At 33.7% G+C, this 12625-nt stretch overlaps 1 protein-coding gene across 1 annotated transcript in view; it reads left to right on the forward strand.

The window, feature by feature from the left end:
• Positions 1–12625, forward strand: part of LOC143914981 (uncharacterized) — a 51756-nt gene that overhangs the window by 8763 nt on the left and 30368 nt on the right. The gene's annotated exons all lie outside the window — the stretch shown is intronic.

The following is a 12625-nucleotide window of genomic DNA, read 5'->3' on the forward strand; positions in this document are numbered from 1 at the left end:
TTAATAAAGTATAATAATGCTCGAGTGAATAAATAATTGAAACGTGCAATTGACATTGGTTCAATGACAATAGCAATTTACCCAGTTAATATATATATATATATATATATATATATATATATATATATATATATATATATATATATATATATATATATATATATATATATATATATATATATATATATATATATATATATATATATATATATATATATATATATATTAGTTAATTGCGGATACATTATTTATAAATGTGATTTTGTTTGCGAAACGACTCGACAACGAATGTTTGTGCGTGTGTGTATTTTATCTGGTGAAACAGACTCGTCGTAGTAACAAAAACGTACATATGGTACATATCTTAATGGGTCAATTGCATATTATGTGTGCGGTACTTAATGCTCTTCCTACTATAGTAATTTGCTCATTCGATAGGTATAATTTTCAGTACACTTTGGCCAATGGTCTTGTTGATGAAATTACGAGGGTTTAACCATAATGAATACGTATGTATTAAACTCGTTTTTATTCTCATTGAACCGATGATGTTATAATGAAATATGTATAGGCGACTAAAACCTTTTAAAAAAATCGTGTCAGTATACGTTATATTGTAACCAACGGCCAGAATGCTTTTACCCATAAAAAATGATCAAGTAAATAAAAAAAAGAAGGTTCCCCTTCAAACATTCGCATGATAGAAATGGATTCAATTAAATAAATCTAGTGTACTGTATTTATGTATACGAAGCCGTACCAATGATTTTGGCACCCTTGGCGAATATCAAACAAGCGCCCCTTTATGTCTTTTTAAATAGCTAAATGCCAAAAACATAATTAAATAATTAATTTTATAATGAAAATTATTTATTGTATTTAAAACTACGTTCGAAAAAATTAAGCTTATATTTAAAACAGTAAAAATGTTAACATAACATAAATTTATAATTTAATATTATATTTATTCGTAGTACTAATTTATCTATTCATATGTACATTAAATTCAAAAACGGATATATAGTTTTATTTTTCTCGCTTTTAAATTAGTAATAACGTGAAATTTTAAATCACCTACTAAGGATTAAATCATCGATCTTGACAACTGACAGATTTCAAATAATTATTGATTTTTATGAATTTGCTGAAACTTCTTTCAGCTGTGGCTATTGTCGCTGTTATTGTCAGAAATATGTGTATAGCTTGTATAATACTTGAATAAGATTTTAAGCTTTTAAATGAAACTTAAATTATTTCATTTAAGTGAAAATTTAAACGAATATTGTATTTTTCGTAGTAAGAAAGTTTTGCTTCACGCTCCGAGTGCCATTTTTGCGCCCTTGGCAAATGTCCCGTTGCCAGCGCCTTAGGACGGTTCTGTATGTATGTATGTATGTCTTTAATAAGTGAATAAGATCGGTGGACAAGTTTCGTTTGCCCACAAAAAATGGTTCACTGTTGTCAATTACTATTGTCATTGTAGTTGTTGTTATTACTAAAAGGCGGATAGGAAGCGTGCTTTTTCCAGGAATCGGGGCGGTTTGGCTCTATTTACAAAGAGTTAAGACTCTAGAGTCCAAAAAAAAGGTTCGGCGAACCTTTAACAATGCATTGACAATAATTGAACAAGGAACGGCGCGCTCTGGGTCCGCTCTTTAGTAATAACAACATTGACTGACAAGATTTTTTTGTAAGAAATCGTATTATAGGGGGAGGGGGTTGTACTTTCAGTTCCATGACAAATGGACACGATAATTTTACACAATATCTATGCTTATTAACAGTTATTGAGAATTTGTGTTTTATAATAAGGACAAACAATTTTGGTTTGACATACGATACACGCTTAAATAGTAGTTTTCATATTGTAATTTTCTCGTTTGAAATTGTCTGGTTATCTGTACTTTTGTATGATCATTGTATGTATGTATGTGTAGGTGACTGTTTGCCTATACCTCAGTCTGAGGTATAAGCAAACAGGTCCTCAGTAGTGGGAATTTACTGCAGGAAAACCCTATTGTATGACAATTTTACATAGGAAATAACTATCTGGTAATCAGCCTCTCGCAATCTCAATTCGGGCATATTATATGTATGTACATATGTATGTTTGTATGTAGATATATGAAGTGAGTCAAGTTGAAGGATTGTTCAATCTGTGTATTGCGAAGTGAACGGTGTATTTTTTTTGACATTAGTGACTCGAGCAATTAGATTTGTAAACAAATATGTCTTTGAGCTCGACCTGATGCGACGGCACGCATGCATTTGCATACAATGTGCATATTTTTTTTTACCTTCCATCTTCGTCTTCTATTGTCATTTTGTTGCTCTCGTAGCGATGCAGCGCTCGTACAAGCATTGTAGCGTGGCGAATTGCACATATTATGCGATCTCCGATTTGTTTTATTGTATTCTGTTGTCTTTTGTACATATCATTATTGTCGGTAGCATTTTTTAGTATGTATGTACCTATGTATGTACAATTCATATAACATTATACGCATGTACTTATGCGTACTTTGTGTTTCAATCAACTTGCAAGTTTCAATGACATCGCTTACTTATTAAGGATTCTTTTCTTTGGAAGAAAAAAGGGGGAAGAAAAAAACAACATCGAGATGTTGTTTTATTCCTCCCCTTTGTTGAAAAACTTTGTTGATTAAATTAAAGAAAATATTTTTTTTAAGTAACTTCGAGAATTTCAAAGGTTTTTTTCGCCTTTTATTAACTCTCCTTTCACTGAAAAAATTGTTTGATGTTTCGATTAGGTAAACATTAAATTTGATTTTCATTCCAAAAAGCACTGGATTTGTTGACCGAAAAATCTGGTAAAATCTTTCGGAGAATTTATAATTTCGGTTCCCATGTAAATTTGTTATCATTTGACAACCAGTAAGTTCAATCTATTGGAGTGACCCGATACACAAAATCAATGATAAGATAACACTCCTATGAGCGGAAACGCTTCGCTTGGCGTGTCGCGTCGTTCTATTGTGCACACTGCCTTTTCTAAATAGAGCCAATGTTTAAAATAAAAATACACAGCGGTGAACGGCACATCGTGTGCACGGCTCTTCGCTGTGGGTGGTCTCCTACATTTCTTCAAATATGAGATACACCCTTATCGATCACTGTCAAGCAAGGATAAATACAAGCATACAATTTTACCGAAAAAGATCCAGAGGGTAATTTTGGGGCGGGGCGTGCTGGGCGTTCCATGAATCTGCATGGCATGGCTTATTTTTTTCACATGTTTAAAAGTGACTAAAAAAACCACGTGCCACATTCACCGCTGTGTGTTTTTGCCCCAGTTGTCATTGCATGTATTTAAATTATAATATGTAATGAAATAATTTTCGATCAACGCTTCTTTTAAAATGCGCCTTTCTAAGATGAAATCATTGCTGTATGTAAATATATAAATGTTGGACCTCATGATTACGACCAATTCACATTATAAATGTACAACATGGTCGATGTACCTATCATTGTGCAATTGTACATAATCGGTAGTGTTTGCGGCGCGCTCCACATTAGAGGACACCTCTGACCTGGTGACACGCTCGTTCCGACAAACATGCATCTCGTAATACACGTTTATGATATACATATGTGTGTTGATACATAATCTCCATGTTTATTTATTTATACATTCGTCATATTCTATTGACCCAACGACATAATGAGGTGCAACTCGCCCGACACGACAGATGTTTCCATGTCACACAGATCACGTACTCCTCAACCGATTTGCATATTGTGGGTCAGGTCAGCTTGATGTCGATAAATTAATTAATAGTCGTTTGTAATCCAGAAGCAATTTTAAAAATTGCACCTCATTTATTTAAAATGAGGTGCAATCATAGTGCTCATATGCTTACGAAAGGGGGGACGGGATAAATTTCCGGTGTCAATGCTACTTTATTCTGGAGATAATCATAACAAGAATATAATATGTACATACATACATATGTATATTTATAAAAATCCACACTGACCGTTATCAGGTGCTGTGTTTATTTTTATTTTAATAAACATACCACAGTGTCTTCTCAGGTTACCCCAATATGACACTGTGGCCAGATAATAAAATTTCATAGGTTTAAATTAATTTAAATTATTCAATTGTTTTTTTTTTTAACCAAACAACGCAGGTGGAGACGCGAAAACATTTGAAATGATTGCGTTTTAATGCCACTCATTCCCGTTTTTGGGTGATTTTTTTTACATACCTCCTTTACATTTCACATGGTTTTTTTACAGAATCCATCGCGGACATACTTAGTTTAATGGTATAGGAACGCATACTTTTTATTATATATTTATATAGATTAACTGAAGCGAGATGTATAAAACCGATATGTGATAAACCTGTCAGTGATTTGTTGTCGGTATGATGCGATGCATGTGAGCACATGCAATGTGATCTCCAACAATGACGATACCATTTACAATTGGGTATATACTACGTAGTATCGCGTGGCGGAAACGTTCTCTTCATATTGTAGTAGTGATACACATCCATGCATATGGTACACTCATTTATTAGTCATTCGTCGCATACGAACGATTTATTCAAATGGACCCGCTTGGCTGACAATTAAAAATAGCGTCAGCGAACGTGTTCACGCACACCCACAATGGGTCGCTACCGAGCGACTCATTGTCGTCTTGGTCATGTTTCGATCGTGATACGTACAAATTTGCACCGGTCGGTTGCCCCATTGTTCCGCACAATTGCCCCCAGTCTCGGTTCTCGTATCGTGTTACTATATCAAGGTCTGTTTTACGCACATTGAGAATATGGTGTGTTTATGTGTGACGGCTTTTGTGTGGTCGCATCGCGAGACAATTGCTGGCTTTTATCGCTGTGTTTATCGGTTGTGTTTGTACGTTTTGTAGTGTCTGTCTGTCTGGCTCTTTTTTGTTGCATACTTTTAGTTGTAGCGCGAGTGTAATGACTAGAGGTAGGATAGTCACAGTGCTATCCATTGTTCGGCAAACCTTTAACAATGCATTTACAACCTTTGAACAATACACGGCCCCCTCAGGCTCCGGTGACTAGTAATGACTTGTTGTATGTACTTTCAAAGGGATACCATTTATCGGCCCGGAAAAATAGCCCTATTGCCAGACAAATTAGGTATCTATCACGACATAACATGCAAATAACCAGTGGTGTAGTCGGGCCAGGTCGCCCCCCTGGCACTTTGATTGATATAAACATTGTTTTCCGAGCACAATTAAAAAATATTTTGACTAAAATATCACATACAATTTTGTATTCCAAATATTGTGAGCAGACTCTCGTTCTAATGAAATACTCTCAATAGTAATCTGAGACTTAAAAGACGTTTAATGAAATTTATTGACTTTTTATTCTAAAACCAGCACTTTGAAAGAAAACATTCTTTTAACTATTGACCATATGCACTTGAGGATAGATAAAATGAGTGAACTCGGCTTAAATTAATAGTCATCTCTTAATTCACATGTTAAAATTTGTGTTAATTCACATGTTAAAGTTTTTTGACGTTTGTACATATGTATGTATACATGTACATGGTTTTAGCATTGCTAAAAGGAAATGTTGCTGTTGACACACCAACACGGGTTTTGCAAAAATAAAAGATGTTGAAGAGGGTGCATTATGGAAGATTTTATAAAATATAAGAAAATACATCATACTTTCAACAAGTAAGAATACTTGTTAATTATTATTTGATTTTTTTTATAAGTATTAGTAGGATAAAACTTTTTTTTTATTAAGGAAAAAATCGGAGGGGGGGGGGTCGTAAAAATTAAACATCGACCTGGTTCTTTTTTATTTAGCACCACACCACTGCAAATAACCATCTTTAAAACAAGCGCCCCACTCTAAAATAACTCGCACGACCCAATCGGGGTCCGCCCGGCAACTCAAATGTCAAATGGGTTGCCAGTAACAAATATAAATGATAGTGAATTTATTTTTATTCTAATCCCATCGCATCAATTTACAACTAATAAATTTTAATCAATGTTTATTTTTTATAATAAATTCACTAACCAATTTTATTTTTGATACTGGCAACCCATTTGACGTTTGACTGGCCGGGCGGACCCCGATTGGGTCGTGCGAGCTATTTTACAGATATTAATTTGACATTAAATGTAGTTTTGACATACATATTTCGTGTAATTTATTTTACAGCCGTGCAAAAAAATATCCCCTTTCAAAGGTTGAAGATGAAAGTAGACCTACCGAAGTTTCGTTGTATCCAACTTTTTCCATAATGCGATTCCGATTTTGATTTTTTTTTTTCATTTTTACAAGGCTATTCTTTGTTTCATTTCCAATATTAAGCATATTTTTGAATACCTCTGAATTACTCATTGTAAATACATATCATATGTATGTAACATATGTAGTAATGCATAGTAGGCCGGAGCGAAAATGGAAATTTTGGATTTTCATCCGTCGATCTCGTAGAAAACTTTTTTCGTATCAAGGAAACGTTCAGTAAAAAAATTTATTGATTTTAAAAAATGTCCCGTGCCTCCAACCAGACAAAAACTTGGAAATTTTTTACTATTTTTTAGAAGTCTTTATTTATATGTTTCACTTCGCTAATGGTCCAGGCAATATTCACCTAATAAACACGTTTAAGAATGCAAAAAGTTTTTGGAGACCTTGACGTTTAGTGGTCAGTAGCCTTATATGTTTGACTTTCCGCCACCCACTCGTTTTGTTAGATTTTTATTATTTAAACGCCCCTAACTTTATCTTTTTAACACTATATCTTATAAAATTTGTATTATAGGCCCTCATTATCTCTCATATATATTTTTACTTCACTCATCAGCTATATAATGAATGTTAAAATGTTTATATTATAATTCTGATATATGTACATACGTACGTGTTACGGCCACACGCCCCCCGGCTGCCGCCCCCCCGCCGCCCATAAAAATCGAAATCAAAATTGAAATTGAAACGTGTGGTTTCGGTGAAACGGGTGGCTTCGAAAAAAATGTCGGCTTCGAACTTCTCCTCAATTTAATATAATATTATAGTATTTAATAAATTTTGCGGCTACGCATTGTTTACGATTGTGCGTTAATGTTTCGAGTTCCTATTATCTTAATTGACAGTTTCTTTTGTATGCCTAAATGTGACACTTAATATCTGTATCTGCTTAGGAGTGGGTGGTCAATTGTTCTTGTGTTATAGATTTTTGATTTTACTCATTAATTTTTCTTTTTTCTCAGGCTAGAGAGCGTTATTGTGTACGTAATTTATATTGAGAGCAACAATAGATTGGGTTAACAGTATAAATAAAAAAAACGTGCAGATTATACAACTTGTTCGCGATTCAATCGATTTCATGTTTCTTTGCAGGAGCGATTTTCAATTGGTTTTATTATACTCTATTATTTTTGAAAAGCGATCAGAAATTATATGTACATATTTAAGTAAATGTGTAATAATTTTTGACTAGTTTCATATTCAACTTTGATTTGTCGATCAACAACTGGTTGATTTTTTTAGTTTTTTTTTTACATATTTAAGAAGCATATTTGACACGTCATATATTTAATTCGCAAAAAGTCTATCCAGAACCCTGTTTTTCACTATTTTTTTAAGATTTGAGCATTACTTTGTATTTTTCATTATTATTACTCAAATATGTTCCGAATAGTAATAGTAGTTTTCACATTAGTATTATAATCAACAATAAATCATTTTACCAATAATAATTTTCAGGATTTTATTTTATTGTGAATTCATTTTGTTCAAATAAATAAAAAAAAATCTTTGTCAATATTTAATTTTTTTGAATTAAATTTCAGGTATTTTGTAAAAGAAAACATAGTATTCAGAAAGTGAATTCAGCAAATTCGTAAACATATGTACATATTCGAAAGTTAGTCGTAGGTCAAGGGCAAGAACTGATAAGCATTTCCTTGGGTCATAAATTATATGTAACTCGAGAATTTAGTGAGGCTTATTGTATGTACATACAATGTATAATTATACGATGCTTGTAATCCAATGAAACATACATACAATAATATTTTGGCGTTCTGGGTGTGAATCCAAACAGTGTCAATGCAGGTGCTGAAAGCTAATTTTTGCATATTCCAGTAATAGAATATGTCACACTTTAACATTCGTTATTCAAGTGTTCGTGCTATGCAGTTTCACCTTTACGATAGTTTTCGTTTATAAGCTGATTAAATATAGTAGTAATACACACAATTATAGTATTTTTATTTCGCAATTCGCACTACTAGTTTACTAGGGGCGTATTATCTCCCCTCGAAATATTCTTCAACGTACATCCACTATCTGAAGATACAAGATTTTTACAAATACATATTATATTAGTAACCAATTCAGATTGTTTTTTATGTATTTAAAATTTTCAAAATATGTAAGTATGTCCTTTACCAATTTTTTTGTATTGCGTTCCAATTATGCTGCTGAAATGATTCCATACGATTTGTATTGGCATAATGTTCCTGATTTTCATTATTATAGAAAGTTTTCTCACAACTTATTATACTTGCATTGTTTACAATTAAGGGCTGTGGAGTCGGAGTCGTTTAGCCATCGGTATAGCTCGGTGGTTGCGTTAATGCTAACCACCGAGAGGTTGCCTGGTTCAAACCCGTGATTTGACCTGAATTGAAAAAAAAATATTACGAGTATAATCTGCAGTGCTGATGGCCAAAATTGGATATTTGTAATTCCAAGTCGATCGTTTCCTATCAGAGTTTGGCAATTTATGTGATTTAATTGTTAAAACGGTTGCTCCATCAGATTGACAAAAACCACCCTACTCACTATGTCATTACTATTTAAATACTTTTTAAAAATTTATAAACTATAAATTCATGTATGTAGAAGTTTAATACCGTAGATGTTGCTAAGGGGCAACCCGTAATGACATCATAGGAAAATATATAATTTCGAGCCATAGCCTTAAATACGAAGGAGTGCGTACCGGTGCGCTTATTGGCGAAAACACAGAGCGGTGAATGTGGCACGTGGCTTTTTTTAGATACTTTTAAATATGATAAAAAAATGTCCCGTGCCATTCAGTGCCGTGCCGGGCATGCTTGTATTTATCCTCGCTTGACAGTGATCGATAAAGGTATATCCCATATTTGAAGAAATGTAGGAGACCACCCACAGCAAGGAGCCATGCACACGATGTGCCGTTCACCGCTGTGTGTTTTCGCCCTATGGCGATGAAGAGGTTAAAGCGATCGGAAGACTGGAAGTGGTTCAAAATCAGCGCCACCAACACGCAGTTAGTGAAACTAATTAAAAGCTTGTAAAATCGAGTGAATCCGACTGATTTCAAATGGAGAGGTCTTTAGAAATTGGGATACGATGATGGTGCTTAGCCAAGAATTGCATGTGTACATAATTTGTTGGAATTTGACTACCGGTTGACACGTTCACACGCCGAAAAATGCCTGGGTGCAAATCGAGCATCGGTCGTTGGGGATTTTTGACCTGTTGGCACACAGTGGTCGGTTGTTTGCGCTATTTGTGTGTGGTGTGCGCGATGACTGCGATACCATTTTTTATTCCCAACGATTCAACCAGTGTCAAAGACCCTGCACCGCAGTTGAGCGAGCTGACGTAATTGTTTGCCAGCCAGCCGGAGTAGTCCGACGGCCAAGGCAACAACCGAGCTTTTGCATGTATGTATATACATACATACATATTATATACCAGACAAAACAGTGTGAACCTAGGAACACTACTTGCTCATTCGTCTCACCGAATCGGTTGATAGGATCGCGATACACACTTGTATCAGATCCAAAGCCAAATGCTTTTAGAGGCATTGCATACAGTGACGTCCCGAAGACATAGGCAGGTAAGACAATTCCTACAGGCGGCAAATTATGGTGGAATAAAATTAAAGTGCAGACCCGCCTAGTGCCGTCTAAGCTTTAAGGCCTGACCGCACTAGGCGGAACTGCACTGCAGCGAAGCGGCGTGGCCAAATATATTTAGTTTGTATGAAATTGTATGAGATAGAATGCACTACGAGTGGCGCGACACTGCACGAGAAAATATTGCAAAGTGGTTAGATAGTGATGTAAGTAAATGGGGTATGTTTAAGTGAAGAAATTGTCAATTGAATTGGTCACAGTGCAACACTCATTTCTATTGACAATATTTATTGAAGTTAATTGATCTAGGAGCACAGCTCTTAGGAAAATTTGTGTTGATAAATGTATGAAACTCGTCAAAGTAAAGATTCCCTAAAATAACACACGGATTTTTAACGAATATTGCGTATTTATAAACATGTAAACATATGTACATTCTAGGGTTTCTGATCCGGAATTTTTATCTCGAATCCCGGGAATTGGATTTAAAAAAGTCTTGAAAACATACAACATTTTCACGACTACATGAAGGGAAATAATAAATCAAATACACAATGAATCGTAAAATATTCTTAAAAATTTAAATCGAAGAAAGAAGAAGCCTAAAACTGATTTTTTTAACACAAATTTTATATAAATCTGATTTTATACCGAACAAAACATTCTTTAAATGTTGTAATAAAAGCGAATGTACATATGTATATCCTACGGGAAAACTATTATGAAGCGAGTATATTTTCTTCTTGTATTGACGATTCCACATTGGAAGAAACTCTTTTAGATTCGGATGAAGATGAAACAATTGTATGTTTGACGATGAATGAAGAATTAAATTAGGAGTTATCAAAGACGAATATACAAAATAACGTAAATAAAAATAGCCTCGACTTTTAAAAATAAATTAAAATATACATGCTGACAGGAGAATAAACCGATAATTAAAAAAAATGTTTTCGTCCCTTTTAACAATAAAACCAAAACTGAAAGAGTTTTTTCCATAGCTGGAAAATTTTTTACCAAATTTTTGACAAATTTTTGACATTCGGATTCTCATTTAAATATTTTAGTATTCTTAAGAAGCTACTTTAAATAAGTTTACCTTTATAATAAAATTTTTTCGAGTTAATAGATACATATATTATGTATCGTTTTGTAAATAAATAAATATTTTTTTAATAAAAAATATATTAAATTGAAAAAAAAAGTTTTTTTAAGAAGTTTTTTTAAGAAAAAAAAAGTGTCCCGGGATCCCGGGAATCCCGGGAACGATCCCGGGCTCCGTCCCGTGTCCCGGGAATTGAAAAAGTCCGGGAAATCAGAAACCCTGGTACATACATATATACATATTGTCTCCATTAGAAATTAAGAATTCAGTTTTCCATACGCTGAACATATTTCCTTTATTTAGAGATTTACTCTGTTCTGCTCTTTACATTTTTTTATTTTATAGAATTACACCGACCCATTAAATTCGAATATGACGACGACTTTTTTGGGTTTCTTTTTGTTTATGAGATACATATGTATGTATGAGCGTTTTATTGGGGTTTTCAGTCTTTGGCTCAAAATCTAGTTTTGCTATGCCAAAAGTGAGTATTTATATCAATAGTTATATGTTTTTCCTATTGATTGTGATTTTTTTACAAACTTCTTTTACGTTTCATTCAATGATTTAAAACACTTATCTAGCGAATTTTAAGTCAAAAATATACTTTTTTTTACACAATGTTTTCCGTGATGTAATGAGCTAATTTCGTTTTTTTTTACTTTACCTCGTTTATAAAGATTGCTTTTCTATTTCAATATTTATATTATCTAAACGTAATATGTAATAAATATCATTGTTTTATACTCTAAATTTTATATGCTTATATTTTATAATACACGGTATAAATTATAATGCATTTAAGTTATAATATGTCCTCTATTTTCTCCAAAAGAATATGGTCACCATAGTTATCCATGCCACCTTTAATCTTAGTCTACAGTCTAATCTACACTGAATTATTCTTGTAAATCATCATTCATATTGTATTATTGATATGCGATGGATGATCAAGGATCTATCTATACATATTTTTGGGTCGCGGCTATCGCTGATATGTACCCTCCCGAATATAATATATGTATGTATGTAGTTGTATATCAAAATTAGCTACTGGAATATACTGATTCATTGATTTCTGATTATGTGGTACGTTTCCATTCGACTCTTTAAACGATGCGGTGCCATATTGCGGTTCAAAAACCTTGCCTCCAAACCGGTCAACTTTTACGCTCTCGACCACATGAAAATATTTCGTGGTCGTAACGACGACTACTACTACTACTAGCGGTAGCCGTTGTCGATTTCAACAGTAGCCAATTGTAATAATAATGCAAACGACGAAGCAGAAGAATAAACACGATACAATGATGACGATGAAAAAAAGGCTGATTCGTCAAGGATACCATCATTATTCGAGAGAAGTGAACTGAATCCAGCTCGTGGTCAACGCGAGACCAACGGCGCGTGAACCCCTCCTCTCTGCCCCCGCTTACGTTCACTGATTTATTTGTCTCTTCTTTATTATTTTTTTGATTAAACGTTAAACGGAGCGTTGAGAACAAAGGCAGATGTATTTGACACTCGGGTAACTGGTAGATGTATTTGACAGCGGAGATCGTATGAAAATGTCGCTAGGGACGATCTATAAATTGATATTTAAAAATAGTTATGTTCTCA

The sequence above is a fragment of the Arctopsyche grandis genome, chromosome 1 (assembly GCF_051622035.1).
Source record: "Arctopsyche grandis isolate Sample6627 chromosome 1, ASM5162203v2, whole genome shotgun sequence".
Classification (NCBI taxonomy): domain Eukaryota; kingdom Metazoa; phylum Arthropoda; class Insecta; order Trichoptera; family Hydropsychidae; genus Arctopsyche; species Arctopsyche grandis.